The sequence below is a fragment of the Desmodus rotundus genome, chromosome 8, assembly GCF_022682495.2.
Source record: "Desmodus rotundus isolate HL8 chromosome 8, HLdesRot8A.1, whole genome shotgun sequence".
Taxonomy (NCBI): domain Eukaryota; kingdom Metazoa; phylum Chordata; class Mammalia; order Chiroptera; family Phyllostomidae; genus Desmodus; species Desmodus rotundus.
The window spans coordinates 104,907,759-104,926,741 of record NC_071394.1 but is presented as its reverse complement, the minus strand read 5'-3'; the positions used below and the strand labels follow the sequence as shown (position 1 = coordinate 104,926,741).

Below are 18,983 nucleotides of genomic sequence, written 5' to 3'. Positions count from 1 at the left end.
ATATTTTGGAAGGTGTCCTGATAGATGATATATGTCAAAATAGCTTTTCCTTATTTTAGGAAATAATAAACGCCTAGACACAGAAGTAGGGAAATTTTCAGTGTGGGGCAGAAATGACCTATGGTGTCATAGAATAACTTTAGCAAGAACAACACAAGGTTTATTTGTACAACAATTCTGAAATCTTATTGAAATACATATTCTTGTTTGAGAAGGCAAAACTATTACAAACTATCAAAAGTTGCAAAATTGATATATAAATTTAAAGCTTTAAATTTCTACAGGATTTTTTGAATTGCATACAATTATTATAATGATTGTAAAGAATAATATAATGCCTGAGAATTGACCAAAGTGTTGATATCTAAAATGTGATAAAGCTCTTACAAACGTAAGTAAAAGATGACTCAGTTTAAAAACTGAGCAGAAGGGATGAAAAGGGAAGTTTAGAATGGCCAAGAAACAACAGCAAAGATGCTATAAACAGCAGTCATCAAGGAAATGAAACTAAGAAGGAAATTGCAATTTTTGCTCATTTGACGATGAAAATTAAAATGGTACAGTGTTGATTGGTTAAGGAGATTCAGGAAAGAGGTGCTATCATATGGGCTTGGCGGACACGTGTGTTTTGGGGAATAAACTCTATGAACATCTGTTAAGATAAAAATACGGCTCCTCTTTGAGTAGCAATGTCACTCCTCGGGGTCTATCCCTTAGATATTGAACCTTGAGCGTGTAAAGACACACACATACACACGTGAGCATATTCATAGCAGCACTGTTTACAAGGGGCAGGACTCAGAACCGGGTGAATGGTCTTCAGTAGAAGAATGGTTGAAAGAATTGCGACACACCCTTACCATGGTATATACGTGATATGTATAGCTTCTAGAAAAGTGAATTAGAATGATGGTGTGGACTTGAAGGAATTTCCCAGAGCTATCTTTGAATAAATAAAGCAAAATGCAGAACAGTGCATACACCATAATTCCTTTTTTTTTTTAGCAAATAATGCCAAGTCCTTATATGTATGGATATTTTTAATAAAAGAAGTAAACTATCATCATTTTTCAAATAAACAAGTGTAAAAACAAAACAAAACCCTCTGACTCTCTGGTCATAGTCAGAGGTTTTTATCTGCACTTAGTTTATTTCTGCTGAGGACCTGGACAGGTAACAAAGCAGGGGAAGTCAGAGTCCATTCGCAGGGTGCATGCTCGAATTGATCACCTTTAATTCAGTTTTCCAGTGCCTTCGATTTCCTTGGTCTTTTCTAATATCTGGAAGGGTTGATCCTGACAAGTTTGCTTAAGGCACACTCATTACCCAACCCTTACTCGCCAACCCCACCCCCAATGTTAAAATGAGAAGCCCTTTTTAATGAAAACCTACACATTAAAAAGGAAGCTATATTTTCAACATAAATAGAAAATTAGATATAGTTAAAATAAATGGACAGTACTGGGAAAAAATAAAAATAATAAAATCAAAATGACGTTATTAAATTCCAGCTGCTATTGCCAGCCAATAGCTTGGAGCTGAAGGGAGATTTCAGTCATCAGAGAGATGTTTGAAGGCCCCCCAGCACCAGGCTGAGACGTTCTCTCCTATGGAATGAAAAGACAAGGAAAACATTCCTTCAGGGCCTGCTTCCATGTCATTTTTACAAGTTTTATTAAATTTACTGGGGTGACACTGATTAATATCCATGTCATTTGATGCTCTGCTATTGTGCCACCACAGGTCCCCGATGTCATATTGGGCAAAGGCTGATTTCATCATGGAAGACCAGCCCCTGGACAGATGGCGTGTGCCTCACGCCCGGTCAGACATCGGGAGGGTAGCATGTCCCTTCTGCCTCGCCAGGCTGGCTCTTCCTGAAGAAGCAGAATTCCCTCCAGACGTTTTTAAAAAGAAACAACGTCCAGAGATGACGGCCAGTTCTATTCTTGCTGGGATGAAAAATACATTCTTTGTCCTTTCCTTCCGCTCACTTTGAGACATCATCTCATTTATATGAAAATTAAAATAGGTGTTCAAGGGGAAGCATGCAAGATATAAAGGTCCTTGGAGGAGAAAAATGTTCATCGAGAAAACATTTCAAGTGCTTTGTCTGTTCCTCAGGGCGGGGAAGGAATTTAAGAATAGAACTCACGGAAGCAAGGGCTCCAAGTGGAAGAGAGTGGTGGCGGGTAATTATAATGTGATGGGTAATTACGGTTTTCCAGGAAGTGCCTAAATTACAGGGCAAGTGTCATTTCCATGTTGCTTCCTCCTGAGAAAAATAATAGAAGTTGAAGTCTGCCTGGCAGGCGTTTGAGACGGGGCGCGCCTCGCCCGAGGCAGGGCGGCTTTGCTTCCGGACCTCACCAACTGCCCTCCTCGCGTTCTCTCGCCCCTGGTCACCTGGCGTGAGGGGTGACGGTCAGTGACTCAGTGACTTCCTGCCCTTCCCTGACCACTCTGCAGAGCGAAGGTGGCACTGTTCACTCGTCTCCTCCCGGCCTTCTCTCCAGCTCGCAGAGAGATGGAATGGTGAGAAAGTCAACATCGATGAGGTCATGGAGAATGGGCCGCTGTGAAATAGCAGATTTTCTTTCCCCTCTCCTCTGTACAAAGACAACCTTTCATTCCCTTGGAAAAATCCAGCACGGGCCCTCCTGAAGAAATGGTCTTCCCCAGGACTCCTGTTTACTTAGCTCTCGCCTGGGGGGCCAGGCCCGGCTGACACAAATGCCACCCTTGTAAAGCCACACTGACCTCAAATTGGCAGAGTGGAGACATAAGAGTTTGTGTGAGGGGCTCCCGCAGGGGAGGTCCGTGGAATTTTCCTGCAGCCATTTTCATTGCAACTGTAGCAGCTGTTTCACACACAGTTGTTTTGATGAAGGAACATTTTGACTCAGCCTAAAACCCAACGATTACACTGTAGGCTTAAGAAAAAAAAAACAAAAACCAAAGAACACAGGCATCCTTGTGCCATGCCTGAGCCTCACCCCCTCGGTTGGAGTGAGAGTCAGGAACGGAGTAAGGGGTATAAGAGTCTGTTGTGCATCTTGATGGATAATTTTAAGAAAGTGTTTTACACTTTGACATAAGCTGTCAAAGTGTCACAAAGGTGGCATCAGAGTGGTCACATCAAAACTACAGCTTCTTATCCAGCATCACTCTTGCCCTCCCACATGGCACTCCACCTTTCCCTTCGTGTTCGTCTGTCGGTTCTTGTCCCGGTCCCCATGTGGAGACTCCTCAGGACCAGGAACCCCTTCTGAAGCTCAACAGAACAGCTGCCCAGGGCCTGAGCACAGGCCTAAGAGAATAAAAGACGCGTACATTCCGCTGGGACTTTCCCACATCTCTGAAAAGAAAAAACAATACAGGAAATGAGCTCACTAGACCAGTGGTTTCTTCAAACTCTTTGGCCACATCCATAGCTTTTTTAAAAAGGCATTTTATATTGCAATCCAAGTAGTATAATCATACACACACACATACCTGGTATAAAAGCCTAGTAAATAAAACTTACATTTACTATGTGCAATGCATTTTGTTATTTTCTGTTCGATGCCATTTTCTTCTCTTCTGTTTCATCTTTAAAGTGCTTGCACATTCTGCATGTAGCTGATATGATGGACACCCAGTGGATGGTGGCCCACAATGTGAAAACAGTCTCGACGCCTGTTGGACCCGTTCCTGACAGTGGTCATCAGGCCCCCAGCCTAGTGCGTCACCACTCACCGCTCACCCACCTTCCTGAAGGCACATCAAAAGGAATAAATAGCACCATACGCTTCTGAGGCTGGGCCTGAGCTGGCTCCCTGTCCTGACCAGCTCCTCTACCTGCGCATGTGGCTGGCACTCTGTTGACTTCTTGGGGCAGGTGCGTAATCAGAGCCTTGTGTGCCAATGTAGAGCTCAGACCCGGGCTGCCAGTCCGCATTCACTTGGGAAAAGGGAAACCACAATGGGTGTTTCAACCGAGGGGAATTCACGCACGGAACTGCTAAGCCACCTGCTGGAAGGCTGACAAAACAAAAATGCAACCTGGGGTCATTTAGAGGTAATGGCAAGGGGGCAAGTGGTTCCTAAGCAGGAGGCTGCTGGCAGCAGCGAGGCTGGCTTGCCGCATGTCTGTAGATTTGCCTGGTAAGACGATGATGAGCCAAAATGGATTAGAGAGTTTATTGTTACTCACTGCACAGCAGGCATCGTGAGCTTCATGTTTGCATCGGTTTCCCCTGCCCCCCAGGGGGGCGTGCAGAGGTGGGCCTACTTGTATGCTAAACACACAGTGGGTCTGCATCACAGCTGGAGAGGTTGGGCTCAGGAAGTCCTCCACCTTAAAAGGGGGCTGCTGGCAAACCTGCGGGGTTAGTGTGCCAGGGCTGTTGTGACGACTCCGCAGACTAGGTGGTGTAAGAAGTATATTACAAACAGAGCTTTATCTTCTCACAGCTCTGGATGCTCGAATTCTAAGATCAAGGTGTCGGCAGGGTTGTTTCTTCTGAGGCCTCTCTCCTTCACATATAGATGGCTGTCTCCTCCCTGTGTCTCATAAGGTCTTCACTCTGTATGTGTCTGTGTCCTGGTCTCATTTTGTAAGGACACCAGTCATATTGGATTAGGGCTCACCCACCTTTGGGAATCCTTGGCCTTGCCCTTAGCCATCTGCCCCACCACGTTGTGTTTGCTCTCATATTCCGTGTGTTGCGGACCCAGGCCAGGCACAGAGTCCTCGGTGGTTAGAAGTCTGGTAGACAGCAGAGGGAAGCCCAGAAACAGATGCTCACGATACACCCATGCGGCTCTCTCCTTGGTGCCTGGGTATCTGGTCTTCCCTGGGGCCTTGTGCTTCGGGATGGAGACCTGCTCCTGGATGAAGTTTCAATTTAGAAATGAAGATGTTCTCTGAATATACCACACTGATCATCAAGGCCAAGTTTCTCTTGGCCTTGATGATCAGTAATAATGAGGCTTAACACCATTAGTTAATCTCACCCATAAGAGTATAAGAAGCAATTCCAACATATAGAGTGAAGACAAGGAAAAAAAGAAATTTTTTAAAAAATAAATAAAGACAAGGAAAGAAATGTAAGAAAATCATTTTTTTAAACCCTCACCTGGAGATATGTTTATTGATTTTAGAGAGCAAGGAAGGGAGAGAGAAAGAGAGAGGGAGAAAGATTGATCAGTTGCCTCCCATATGTGCTTCGACTGGGGATCGAGCCCGCACCCTCCTTAGAGTATGGGATGTTGCTCCAACCAACTGAGCAACCTGGCCAGGGTAGAAAACCACTTTTAAAAAATGTGTAAATATGTACTCTCTCCCAGTGTATTCTGTGACTTAATTATGAATAGCTCCAGGTTTGAGTTGCTTGTCCAGCCTGTTAAGAGTTCAAGGTCAGAAAGGTCCTTCATTAGTTCTGCTTGGGGTTTCGGAGGGACAGCTTACTTTTCCTGGGACAAAAGAATCTAAAACAATCTTCCTTGTATGGCAACACCTCCCTTTTGCCCTTTTGTTTTTTCTAGGATCTCCATCTCAAGCCCCCCGCTTTGGGGCAGGCAGCTACAGTTTATTTCTGAGCAAAGCTGGGTGCCGGCACTGGAGGCCACGTAGGGGTGAGGAGAGAGAGGTCTCACACTCAGGGAGTTCCCAGGGAGACTTCCTTTTAGGTCTGGCTCGGCCTTTTACCACCAGTATGACCCAGGCCTCAGTTTCCCCATTTGTGAACTGAGGGCACTGACCTAGATCAGCATTGCCCTCAATGTTATCCCTATACAGCAGTCCGGTGAGGTGCACTGGGGACAACAGTGCCTTAGACAGTGAACTTGCAAGCCACTGACACTTTTAGCAGCATCCTGGGAAGGCCTGCGGGGGAAAGGTCAGCTGTGCTGCATGGCCTCTAGCCCAGGCCGCCCACTCTGGCTGGGGCACAGAGCCCTTTGCTGCCAGAGGCCTGCAGGCGGCTTTCTGGGAAGAGTCAGCTGTGGGTTTCCAAAGGCTTTTCCCAGCCAGACGGGCCTGGGGTGCGAGAACACCATCGGAGGGTGTGATGGTGTGAGCCCCCTCTCTGGCCTGTGGCTTGTGGTCATGACCCGCTTCTGCTGAGCTGCTCCAGCTGCAGTGGGGCCTGACTTCTCTGCAGGCTGGCGGTTAAGTGGGCAGACCTGTCGGGGGCACAGCTACTGCAGGTCCAGCCCTAGGCATGAGCAAGCAGGCCGTTCAATGCTTGCTGACCCATGCAGGGTGCCTCACCCTGGTCTTTCTCATACCCTCTTCTGGCTTTTCTAAGAGTCCCTGGGGCAAATGAGACTCATGTGAAGCTCAGACTCTATCATGGAGGGGCAGGTCTGCCTGGCCTGGTGGGGACCCGTCAGAGTCACCAGCAGGGACATCTTGCTTGACTTCTACAAACAAAAGAGGAGGAAGGAGTGTCAAAGCAGGTGGACTTAGTCTTTGGTTCCCTTCACTCTCTTTCTCGTCCCTCTTCAATCTACAGTTGCCTCCTTCTAGAAAGAGGTGACAAATTAACCATCTTTGGTGAAGGAGAAAAAAGACAAGGCAAAAAGCCCCTCCCCCCACATCTCCCTCCTCCACCCCATGACTGAGACAGTGGTAGTGAAGGTCAAGGAGATGGTGATCTCAGCCTCAACATGTGCAGTGTCAGGGTCTGGGAGCCCTGCTGGCATAGCAAGCAGGAGATAGCAGGAAGTCTGGCGGGAGTGCAGACTGAGTCATCTTGGGATGCCAGAGTGCAGGGTAGTCACCCCATGAGTGGTGAGCACCTTGAGGGAGGACAACGTCACTGATGTGTCTGGAAAGTGAGTCAAGGACCCACAGAAGAGAGGTCTTTGCATTCCTGGGAATGGCTTCCTCTGTTGCCTTGTTCTGATATGTTTTCTCCCGTGAGTGACCTCAAAGGAACGTCAGCTTTGCAGCTGATGTTTCTTCAGCAAAATGAGCAAGTGTGTATCAGAGCCCCAAAGGGAGGAACGTGTGGGGTTTCAGAGGCTGAGAACTCTTCTTCCCTGCTGCTCTTCCACCCTCCCTTTCTTTTTGCCTTCCTCCCTGCTTCCTTGCCTTCCTCTCCTCCCTCTCTCCCTCCCTCCCTCCATCCCTCCTTCTATTATGCCTATGTTCATTTTTCAAATACTTATTAAGCAGCTACTGTGGGCCAGGCAGTGTGGCCTGGGGACACAGTGATGAATGAGACACAGATCATCTCTGCTTTCATAGGACACTAAATGAACCCAGTCCTGTGGGCTGTGGAAGCATCTAACAGAGGTCTCGGCAGGACCTAAAGGACCAAGGAAGGCTTCCTTGAGGACATGTAGAATGAGACAGAAAGGATGGGAAATTTACCAGGGAAGATAGTTCCAAGCAGAGGGGACAGAGGAAGCAGAGAGTTTGATGACTTCAAGAAACAGCGTGGTCAGTGTGGGCTAAGAGAGGGGAGTGAAAGGGAAGGGCAGTTTTCAGGTCAGGCAGGGCCAGGGAGGCCCCTCCGAGGACCCCTGGCTTTGTTGTAAGAACAGTTCTTAGGCAGGGGCAGGGGCAGGGGTGGGGGGAGGACTGGGCCCCCGGGGGCCCTGCAGGGGAGTTTTGAGATTCTGCTTGTGGAGTGTTCTGATCTCCTCACTCTCAGTCACACCTGCACGAGGGTGAGAGCCCGTGAGTCAGAGAGAAGCTCAGGACCAGGTGTCCTGCTCTAGGAGGCTGGCTTCCAGGTGTCATCCTACCCAGACCCACTGCGGGTGGCTGGGCGCAGGTGCTTCTGTTCCCTTTACTGTAAAATGGGTCGATTAAGCCTTGGATCCGTGTGTCGAGTCTCTAAGGATGAACAATAGCTGTGGTTAGAGGGGAGCCTCATGCTCTGTTAATGGAAAAACCCAGATGGAGACTGCTGACTGGCCCCCACCAGGCCAGCAAACCCTAGGGTCATAGAAACACAGCAGCCTCTTCATTGTGAGGTGGCACCTTAGTCAAGGAATTGGAAAAACCCCAAGGAAGTGATCAAGTAGTTCCCAGGTACTTTGGTATAATGGAAGGAGCCCAGGCTTTGAAGTCAAAAAGATTTGGACTTGCATTATGGATCTGCCACTAGATGTGTGGCTTTGGGCAAGTCACTTAACCTCTCTGAGCCTCATGCCATCATCTGTAGCTAGGGGACAATTGCAATAAGCTACCCTTATCCAGGTGTTTCCAGGATTACAGATAGTGTTTGTAAGATGCTTACCATGGAGGAAGGTGAAAGTAGCCCTTCAGTATTTGGTAGAGGCAGGAAAATGTTTGAGCTGCCTGAGACAGGGGGCTTTCTGTTTCTAGTGGTCTGCACTAGTTCTTTATCAGTCAACCGTCACTGCTAGGAAGTCTTGCCTTCTAACTCTCTGCATGGCAGCTGAGCCCATCTCCCTTGATTTGCCCTAAGTGAGCCTGGCAGCCTCCGGGCACCATCACTGGAGAGAGGTGCCCAGAGCCCTGGCCACCTACAGGACCTCTCCAGCAGGTCCCACTAAAGAGCTTACAGAGGATAGGGGACACTGGTCCTGCTGAAACAGCTGGTGAGCCACCTGGTTTCAGTCATGTCATGTGGAGGCACAGACACTCCCTTCTCCTTTCGCTGACCTTGGGCCATACACCAAGACCTATAGCTGAAAGCACTAACCTTCCCAGGAGCAGGGCAGGAGAGACCAACCCTGGAAGAGCAAGGGGCCAGGATGAGGGGTTTCTAGGGCTATGAACACACACACATGAACGTGGACACACAAGAAAACACATGATTATATAACACACATAAACCCAGAGACGCCCAGATGCTCGAGTACGTGATAATGTTAACTTTCCCATACCTCAGGTCTCTTGTGTGTGATTATAATAAAACATGGATTATGATAAAACGGATATGGTAGGATCACACATAAGGCGTGTGGAACACGGCCTGGCCCAGCGCCGGCACGCAGTTTTTGGTAGCTCTGGTGTATCACGCTAGCAACGCTCACAGGACACAGGCACAGAAAAACAGCACGTCCAGACCAGCAGGGTCAGTCGCAGACACACACACTCGAAGTCTGACCACAGGCACAACGGGCCGGTGCCCAGCCAGGAGAAGCCCCACTGGTGGCAGTGTGGTAGGGCACATGTTTTGGCCTTGGCCTCACTGGGCCTGGTCTGTTTCAGCTGGACAGAAGCAAAGGAAAAGAAATTGCTCTGCAAATTCAAATGAGCAGAATTATGAGATGGACCATGGAGGGAACCCAGGGAGAGAGGGAGGGTGTGAGGAGAGTCAGAAAGCTGGGCCTGCCCTGGCTGGTGTGGGTCAGTGGATTGAGCACTGGCCTACAGACCAAAAGATTGCTGGTTCGATTCCCAGTTAGGACACATGCCAGTTGGGGGCATGCAAGAGGTAACCGATCGGTTTCTGTCACACATCAATGTTTCTCTCCCTCCTTTCCTCTTTCTCTAAAAATAAATAAATAAAATATTAAAAGAAAAACACAACAACAAAAAGAGATCTGGGCCCAAGAGATCAAAGCCTCTTTTTAAAAGGTCAGATAGTCTCTTTTAAGCTGTCTGATGGCTGGGCCTGTAGCGTGGTCCCCACCCTCCCCCTATCCCAGCTCTTCAGTGGAGGGCGTATTACTAGCAGCACCTGACATGACAGGCATTTGGAGATGAACAAAGAACGGGGGATGTGTTGTCTAGTTTAGCCACACTCAGAGACAAAGGACAGGAGATATGGAAATTCAGTGGGGGCAGGAAAAGAGAGCAAGCTGACCAGGAGAAAGGGAAGGGGCCTAAGGCCACCTGAGGATATCCTGTAAATTAGGGATCTGGGCCATTACAATGGCCAGAGGGTGTGAGACCATCCAGGTGGCCAACTTCTGAATTCTAAACAAAGCAGAAAGAGGAGCAGGTGTGTCAAACTCTCTCTAAAACAATACCCCCACCTGCTAAGGGAGGCGGGGGTGGGGGAGGGGTGTGGGAACTGTGTGAGTTTAGTAAGAGAAGGCTCTGTGCGCAGTGCGTGCTGGGCAGCGAGAAGCTTGATGCAGCACAGTCAACTTGAAATCAGTGCAGGTGACATCTTGAGGGAGGTCCTGAGGAATCGTCCTGTGCTCCCACAATGGTTCTGTTTGAGAGGGGTCTATGTGTGGCCCTTGGATAATTAGTCCCTATCACCTTTCTTTCAAGGACAAGCCGCCCCATAGCTTTGTGATTAGCACACACTGACTCTGGATGTCAGGCAGGATTAAGGGAGGGGGTAAGGGGCTTTTGAAGAAAAGGTGGCCATCTGGAAGGTGCAGGTGCAAGGTGGCTGGGCTGGAAGGTGCCAGATGGTTTGGTTCTTTGAAGACAAAATAGGGAACACAGATGACAGATGGACAGATGTTGGGTCCTTGTGAAAGGGGTTGGCCCAGGTGAAACAAAGACTTTTTTTTTGTACTTAAAGTTGGCCTGAGTACAAGGATTTCGTCACTATTTATTAACTGCCTTTCAAACTTTGCCCACAAACACCAGAGGAATTTCTTTATGAGTGATTAGTTTGGAAATAACTCAGGCAATAAAAAGAAGAGAAAGGACAGTCCAGGCAGACCTGCCCTCCTTTATCTGCAATTCCAGAAGGTGAACCAGCTCTGAAAACTGCACATTTTAAAATTCACTCTGGCAGTACAACCTGAACTGAATTGAAGCTCTTTGTCATCTCTGTCCCATGGAATGTGAGCGCTGGTGCAGAAATGTTGATCCATTTGACTATTGGGTACTGCACCAGACCCCACTGGGATCTTACATAATATAGGTCATACACACTACATTAACTCTTTAAAATCCAAAAAGTCCTGGATTCTGAAACTCCTCTGTCCCCCAGGGCTTTTGGACAGGTCCCACCCAGTGCCAGGGACAGCTGAGAATGAGTGCTTGGCAGGCTGCCTGGCGGTGGGTCTTGGCATGGGGGCATGGGATGTTTAGGTGTGAGAGAGTGGGAGAGGTTCCAAGGAAAAGCTGAAGGTCTTTGTATGGCCACATTTGGGGGTGTGTGAAGGCACACTTGGGGAGGGGGTGTGGGAGCACACTTACGGAGTGGGGAGGGGGAGTACAGTCCCAGGCTGGTTCCATCAGACTCGAGGTGTGAAATAAACAATGAGGGAGAGAAACACTTAGGAAAGCTATCCTCCTAGAAGAAATGATAATTCACTTTGAAATTGTGCTAACGATGAAAACATTTTTGATGGGGATTTTTTAAAAAGACCCATTCTATGGACTTCACCTGCAAAGCCACTCTCATGCTCTTTAAAATACATTTCAGAAATCTGGGGTGTGATTTCGTTGTCCCTACACTCACCTTTCTTGTTTCCATCAGGGGAGTCCCCAGTCCTGTAGCCCCACAGTGTCCCTCCCCTGGAGGTGCTGGTGCTGGTGGGGAAGAAGGCTGAGGTGAGAGGGGGGGAAAGCCAGGAGAATAGCCATACACAGATTCCACCCTCCCGGTTCTTCTCATTGAGCACTTCTGAGCTCCCCCAAACAGCGGCAGTGGCAGCACAGCCCCAAAGGTGCTGGTGTCCCCAGGACACAGACAGCATCAGATGAGAGAAGCGGTGGCTGCCAAGGAGTGGCAAAGTCTCATCAGGCTCTGAACTTCAGAGCAGTCTGATGAGAAAGGCTAAACAAGTAAATAAATAGGCACACACACTGGGAGTTCTCATAATAAAGGGGGAAACATTTCTTGGATGGTTTTTAAAAATACAGCTTAATTCCAAAGAAGTATCTTATGTGGGGCTTATGCCGAGAGCCCAGAGTGATTTGCATCTTTAACAATGGTTTTGCCCTAGATAGAGAGGTAATTTTTTTAAAGGGGTAATTGCTAGCCCTGGCTTGGGGGCTCAGTTGGTTGGAGCATTGTTCTATACACCCAAAAGGTTGTGGGCTGGATCCCTGGTCAGGGCGTGTGTGGGAGGCGATGTATCGATGTTTCTCTCACGTCAATGTTTCTCTCTCTCCTCTCTCATTCTCTTTCTCTCTCTAAAACCAATAAACTTATCCTTGGGTGAGGATTAAAAAAAAAAGGAGTATATTGCTTTATTGCTTCTGTTGCATATTCAAATGAATATAATACCCCCCTCCCCTTGGTTTAAAGTAAGGCACATGAAAAGCCTTCTGTGCAAGTTCCATATTATTTTAAACTTCCTATCGGCTAATAAAAAGTATTTCCACTATAGAATTGGAGATATATAGAAAAGCACATGATGAATGTTTTACATGCAGAATACGCAAAACATTATTGTATCTTACCTCATGGCACAATTAAACAGTCCCAAATCAAATGCTTGTGTCTGAACAAGAATATGGCTGTTGTTATGACTATAGAAAGACTAATCAGCTTGTCCACATATGTACAGTTGGGTCCCCAAATATTAACGATACAAAGTCTAAGGGAAGAGCAGTGTCTACTGCATCCACACTCCGTTTCATTAAAGGCAAGAATTCGGCATTTTCAGTCTTTTTTTACGTAAGTCACGCTGCTGCTTGTAAAAGGCCAGTGTGACACGATGCTGAAGCCCTTGGAGAGACACTGTTCACGAGACCCCTGAATCCAGCCATCCTGATCCGTGTGGTAGTGTCTGAGTATGTCCGTCAGCCTCTGGGGGGAGAACACAGGCATTTAGATGGGCAAGACGAGGCAGCCCCAGATGAAGTCGTCAAAGGTGATTTGTGCCCGTCCATGTCTGTCAGACTTTTGAATGAGGATGTCGTGAAACTGGTCAGAGAGTGGATAGCCAAACCCTGAGAGTGCTTGCTTGCTCGAGCTCGTTCTCACCAATCATCCCCGAGTTGGTGCAGACGACATTCTGCACCAACAGTCTGTGACACACTTCCCGACGCCTGTGAACTCGCTGAAGTGCATGCCAGCTTTGTTCTTGCGGTCAGACACCAGTATGACTGACCTGCAGTCGTTGGATTAAATGCAGACCAGGTGCTGCCGGACGGTGCTCGCCGAATCAGCTTGTTGTCGGATACCACGCCGCTCCTGTCTTTATCAGCCCTCTGCAACCTGGGCCACAGGAAGCTCCGGGCTGGCAGCCCTGCACCCGCGGCTGGGCCAGGGCCGCACTATTGTTATGACACAGTTTACTCTGTTGTAAATCTCATTATACATTATTTTTTTTCTTTGAACAGCCAATTATGTGTTAAATACATTTTAAAATGAGGGAAAAAAATCTTTCATACTTACCCCTCATTTGTTATTTCTGGTATGTTTCATTCTTTTTTTCCTCACTGGAGGATGTTTATTGATTTCTGGAGAGAGAGGAAGGAAGAGAGAGAGAGAAACATAAAGTAACATAGAGAAGTCTCGATTGGTTGCCTCCCGCATGCGCCCTGAATGGGGATCGAACCCACAACCCGTTGGTGAATGAAGCGATGCTCAACCACCTGAGCCACCAAGGTGGCCTGTTTCATTCTTTTGCACAGGTCCGAGGTTCCATCGGAACCATTTCTCTTCACACTAAAAACATGTTAGTTACATTTATTTAAAGTTTCTATTTACATTTATTACAAACCTTCATAATATTTTGTAGACTAGATCTGTTGACAATAAATTCTGTCAGTTTCTGTTTGTCTAAAAATATCTCCACTTCAGTTTTGAAGGATATTTTCACTTCTTACGGAGTTCTAGATTGGTTTCTTTTTCTTGTCAGCAGCTTAAAGATGCCATTCAATTATCCTTGAGCTTGCACTTTTTTTCCTGAGGATAAATTTATGGTAATCCTCATTTTTCCCCCTTTGTGGTGAGTGTCTTTTATTACCTATCTGCCTTTAAGCTTTTCTCCTTCTGCCTGGTCTTCAGCCGCATGCCATCGTGTGGCTTTATTTGTAGGCACTCTCCCGTGCCACATCTGGAACAGCAGCCCCTCGCAGAAAGCCAGGGCCGTCGTGGGCCTCAGTGTCTTGCCTGACTCTCCTTGGTCACAGCCCCGCACTACTTGTCCCGTGTTCGGAAACAGCTGTTTCCTATGTTTGTCCAATTTTCTCATTTTCCATAGGAGAAGACATCTGGTACTGGTTCCTCTATCACGGCAAGATCGGGAAGATGACTTTTTAAGACGATCACATTCACAGCAGTGGGGACTCCAGGCATTTTTCAGAGTCATGTGCAAAGGGACTCTGAGACCCAGAGAGGACTTTGGAGACTCTGAGGCGTGGACATCTGACAGTGGTCGCAGAGTCCTGGGGTACCGGGGCCAGGATCTCAGCGGTCCACTGGACAGTTCAGGTTAGAACAATTGTAATTTCGGGAGTGCGGGCTGAGAATAGGATGAGAAAAGGATTTGAGTACTTTCTATCTCAACACTATTTGCTTCTTTTTGAAGCAGAGAACCCAGTACAAGATGGACCAGGGCCTTTTTTCCTAGGGAGTGGATCTCAACCTTGGCTACATATTGAAATCACCAAGGGAGCTTTTTACAAATCCTGATGCTCAGGCTGTACTGAAAAAAAGTCAGTCCATCTCTGGGGTGGGCCCAGGCATCTGTATTTTTTAAAGCTCCTTAGGTAATTCCAGCATGTCATTCCAGAGGTTGAGCACCATTGCTCCAAGGTGCTCCACAGCCAGCACACGGGCTGTGGGTCTTTCTCCCTGGGGAGCTGTGCTGGGTGCTCTGACTGTACCAGGGAACCGGGTGCATATCTCACTATTCACCAGCCTCTGCCTTTACTTTTGTCTTCTCACCTCACCCCTATTCTGCTCGGAAGGAGGCCCAGGTGATGAGACTGTGGGGAAGGCAGGTTGGATGTGCAGCAGTGGGGGGAGGGCGGGAAGTATGGGTTCTGGAAGGAACAAAGAGGCAGAGGCAGAGTGAAGGTGAAGAGGGAGTCATCATTGCTCCATCCCTCCCTCCTGCTCGCACCTTCCTTGCTCTTCTCCAGGCCCAGACAAGTCTGGAGCTAGCCAGCTTGGCTGGCGACTGCCCAAGGTCTTCTGCCCACACTGCCTGGCCACTGTCCTGCTTCGGTGCGATGAGAAGGCACTGGAAGTCCCTTCCTACTCACTGAGGAAGTGTGAGGTTGTCTCCCAGGAACTTTCTGTGATAGAAAGTGCTGGGGGTCAGAGCTCCTGCCCTGCCCTGACTCGGAGTGACTGGGTTAGTTGCTTCTCCTTTACATGCCTCAATTTCCCCACCTGTAAAGCAGGGGAACAAGCTGCATGGTGTCCCTGGTCCTCCATCTCTGATAACTGGGACATGTGCAGGCACTCTTGTGTCCGTTTGGGACCACTCCAGAACTCGGCTCTGAGGACCCCTTTCTCCTCAGAGTGTGTGACAGCTGCGGGGTATTGGCTCTGATGTCTCCTCCTGAGCTTGCTAACTCCGAGGGGCAGGTTGGAAATCTCTGGCAGCTGAGAAGATGGCAGCTGGATTGCTGGATGTGAACCAGAGCATGTGGTGAAATTGGATCTTCACATGGACTTTCTTCTCTTTTCCTTTAAAAGTTAGGAAAATGGCTATTTTGTAAGGGTCATGATGGGGGCAGACTAAATGTCTGCTTTGGAAGAGACCACTCAGCACTTTCTCTGGTGGCACAACAAGGGGAAGACCCACTCTCTCTGGACTGAGCATGTGCCATTCCGGGTGACTGGATGGGTTGAGGGTGGACAACCAGATGGAGGACACCATAAGAGAACCCTGTCCTTGGAGGATGTCTGGGAGCTGAGAGAAGGTAGCATGCCAAAAGGGACTCTGTGGGAGGGCTGAGCTGGGGGCTTTCCAAGGAGATGCTTGGAGCAGTGGCAGAGGGGAACTTCAGTGCATGAAATGAGGGACCAATGGAGGAGCCAGGTCTCCAGGCTGGGCCTCATGGCAATGCTCTGGCAGGGGCACTGCAGCCCAGCCACCAGCAGAGATGCCCTTACAAGGACACTGGGCAGAAGATGCGGCAGTGCTGGGGCTGAGGATGAGTGACAAGCATGTCTGATGCCTGGCTCTAGACACCACATGGGATGGCACCCGGGAGCCCGCTGAGAAACATCTGGGGAGCACAACCTTCAGACAGGTCAGATTCCCTCACTGGGAAGTGCAAGGCCTAGGGTAGAACTAGAAGTGGTCCTTCATTTACAACTGAGGGGCTGCTGAGACCCAGGGCCTAAGGACTACTCCTCAGCACTTCTCCCGTAGCACACAGAGATCTCTGGCAGCTGAGAAGAACCGCACAGAACGGGGCAAAGAGCTGACTATTCGAGCAAAATGTGTAGGGCCCAGTGCCTTCGGGTGTGTTTACAGAACTGCTGCTGTCGTTATCATCATTGCTAATGGTCCATCATGGGAGTGTTGTCATGAACTGTGGCCCAATTTACATGGATCCTTTTGTTGACTTCTGCTTGGTAACCAGGATACGGCTGTCCAGGCATATCCCTCACATTTGTGGGGCCCAGGCCAAGGGTGCAAGTGGAGGTCTACTCACTTCAAGTTCAGCTAACAACCAAATTCAACAACAACATGAATTATTTAATATTGCAAAATGTTCCTTAGCTACCATAGATGTACAAACGCTGCGAAGGCAGCACTAGTTAATGAGAACATCAAGAATCACATATTGGGAACACGAAGAGAAGCAAGAAAGTGAATGCTTGGCACTCCTGGGAAATTATTTTCTGTTATGCAAGGGTCTATTGTGTTCATGCTCTCTCAGAGAAAGGACTGAGGAAGTTAATATGCCTTTCCTTGACCTGAGCACTTCCATCGCCACCTGAGCGCGCTGCCCATCTCCAACGCCATACCTTCACAGCGCTGTCACCTTGGTCTGGAGCATTCAGAGCGAAAGGTCTGGAGATGGATTCTCCAGGGCTTGAAGTTGTGCTCTTCCAGGGGGTGAATGTTTAAGGTTTTGTGTGTGTTTGTAATATGTGGGGTGCTTGAAAAGGTGGGGCCCTTCTTGCTGGATCATTATTGTTATATTTCATGTGATTTTATCTTTGTATCTTAGATACAGAAATTTTAGTTCAGCCTATTCCTCAGTTCATGATACATTGTCATCTTTGGGGTGTCCGAGGGCCTCTTAACATTGGACGTGAAATTCAGGATGAAGTTTTCAGAGAACTATCAAATTAGACCAGTGATTTTCAACCAGGGTGTTGCAAGTGTTTTTAAAACATGCAATACCTGACGATTTAGCCAGGGGCGCTGACTTCTTTTCCCTTAGATTGGCAAATGAAAAAAATGAGAACAGCCAATACAACTATAGTTGTCTGGTGTGAATAAATCCAAATTGTACCTATCTTTTGGTTACATTGGCAAAAATACATAATTTTTGGTGTGCTACAGAATTTTAGTAATTAGTTTATGTGTGCCATGAGATGAAAAAGGTTGAAAATCACTGAATTAGACTAAGCATACTGCTAAGATGATGGTTCTCGTGAATTTTGAGAAATATGACAAAATTAGTTCAAGATAGATTCAACTTGAATCTTGGATTTAACTGTTTAAAATCAAACCAATTTTTATCTTTTTTCTTTAATATTAGTCAATCAGCTATTGAGGGTCAGGAGGAGTGCCCCCGCTGGATGTGGGTAAGTGTTTCTAGAGGCAGGAGTCTAGAGTTCCCATGAGGAGAACACAGCGAACCAAGGAAGAGGCGCTGAGACTGTGGGCCGGGCGGCCTCCACTGGAGATTGTGCACTACAGCTCATCCTGCATCCCCATCACAGGCTTGCCCAGGGTGGTTGTCCTGGCAGTCAGCCTCCTGCTGGTATTCTCTGCATTAGGCTTGCTTTGTTTTCCACCCCCAGCTGTCCATTCGGCCATTGTAGCTGGCACTGCCTGAGCCTTGATGGCATTTCTGGTGTGTCCTCAAACACCAGGGGCTGCCTGTGCCTTCTCCGCCTACCTCCACCATGTCACCTCTACTACCTTCCTTGAAGGCCAAGACCTGTGCTTATGGAAGCCCTCCCTTGGCTGTCAATTGTGGCATGGAGAACGCAGCTGTGGGTGAGAGCTCTACGGCAAGCCAACCTTGTGTGGCAGCCCTGGGAGCATGCTGCTCAGCTCTCCCTTTAAGAGGGGACCTGTCAATAGGGGCAGATACTTCAGCTGCAGAGCCTTCAGGATCTGTTGCTGTTTGAGTTGAGAGTACACTCTCCTGGGCAGCAATAGCCAGTTGGCAAAGGGGGAGGGACAGTTTGAGGCTGGAGGGGGCCGACAGTGACCTGCCCAGAGCACTTGCCCATTAGAGCATGGCTTGAGCCAGGAGTGAAGCGGGGGAGGGTGTGGGCCTCTTGGTTTTGGTGCTTCCCCAGATCCAGCCCCTTTTCTACACAGCCTAGGAAGCCTAGGATCTAGGCCTGGTGCTCACCTTCCTTAAGCCATTAGTTGCTGTCCACCTTCAAGACCTGTGGGGTCTTACAACAGGTGGAGTGCAGCAGGAAAGAAACTGGCGATGACACCTTTTTTTCACTTAGCCAACTCACCCACATATCAGTTCCCATCTGTTGTTAATTACACGTGCCAATCTCTCTTAAATGTCTACCCGCATCTTTAGAATGTAAGCCCTGTGTGCAAAGGGACCCTGTCTGACCTGTTCAGAGTCGATTCCCTAAAATCAAAAAGGGTATTTGAAATGTAACAGTTACTCAATAACATTAGTTGATGAATAAGTAAATGAAGAGTATTCACTTTTTATGCTTCCAGCAGCTATAAGCGAACCGAGGAATAAAAGGCACCCCAACAGTTTAGTATTTTAGCCAAAAATATACCCCCCATGGCTACCTTCCTAATGGGCACGGTCCCTGTACTCTGTTTATTCACTCTCTCACTTCACCTCTGAGCAATCCTTCCCTCCCAAGTATCTGTCACTGTGCTGGAGATGACATCCCCATATTCCAACTTTGTAAAATTCCTTGGAGAAAGCTTGTTTCCCCATCCCTGCACATGGACTTCCCCAAGAGGCTAAAGCCAGCTCTGTCTGTGTTGGCCAATATGCTTAGGGTACCCTGAGA

The 18,983-nt window shown here is 48.0% G+C and overlaps 1 pseudogene; it reads right to left on the bottom strand.

Moving 5' to 3' along the window:
• Window positions 1–12,363: 12,363 nt before the first annotated feature.
• Window positions 12,364–17,884, bottom strand: LOC112309678 (programmed cell death protein 6 pseudogene; annotated as a pseudogene).
• Between the last annotated feature and the right edge of the window lie 1,099 nt (window positions 17,885–18,983).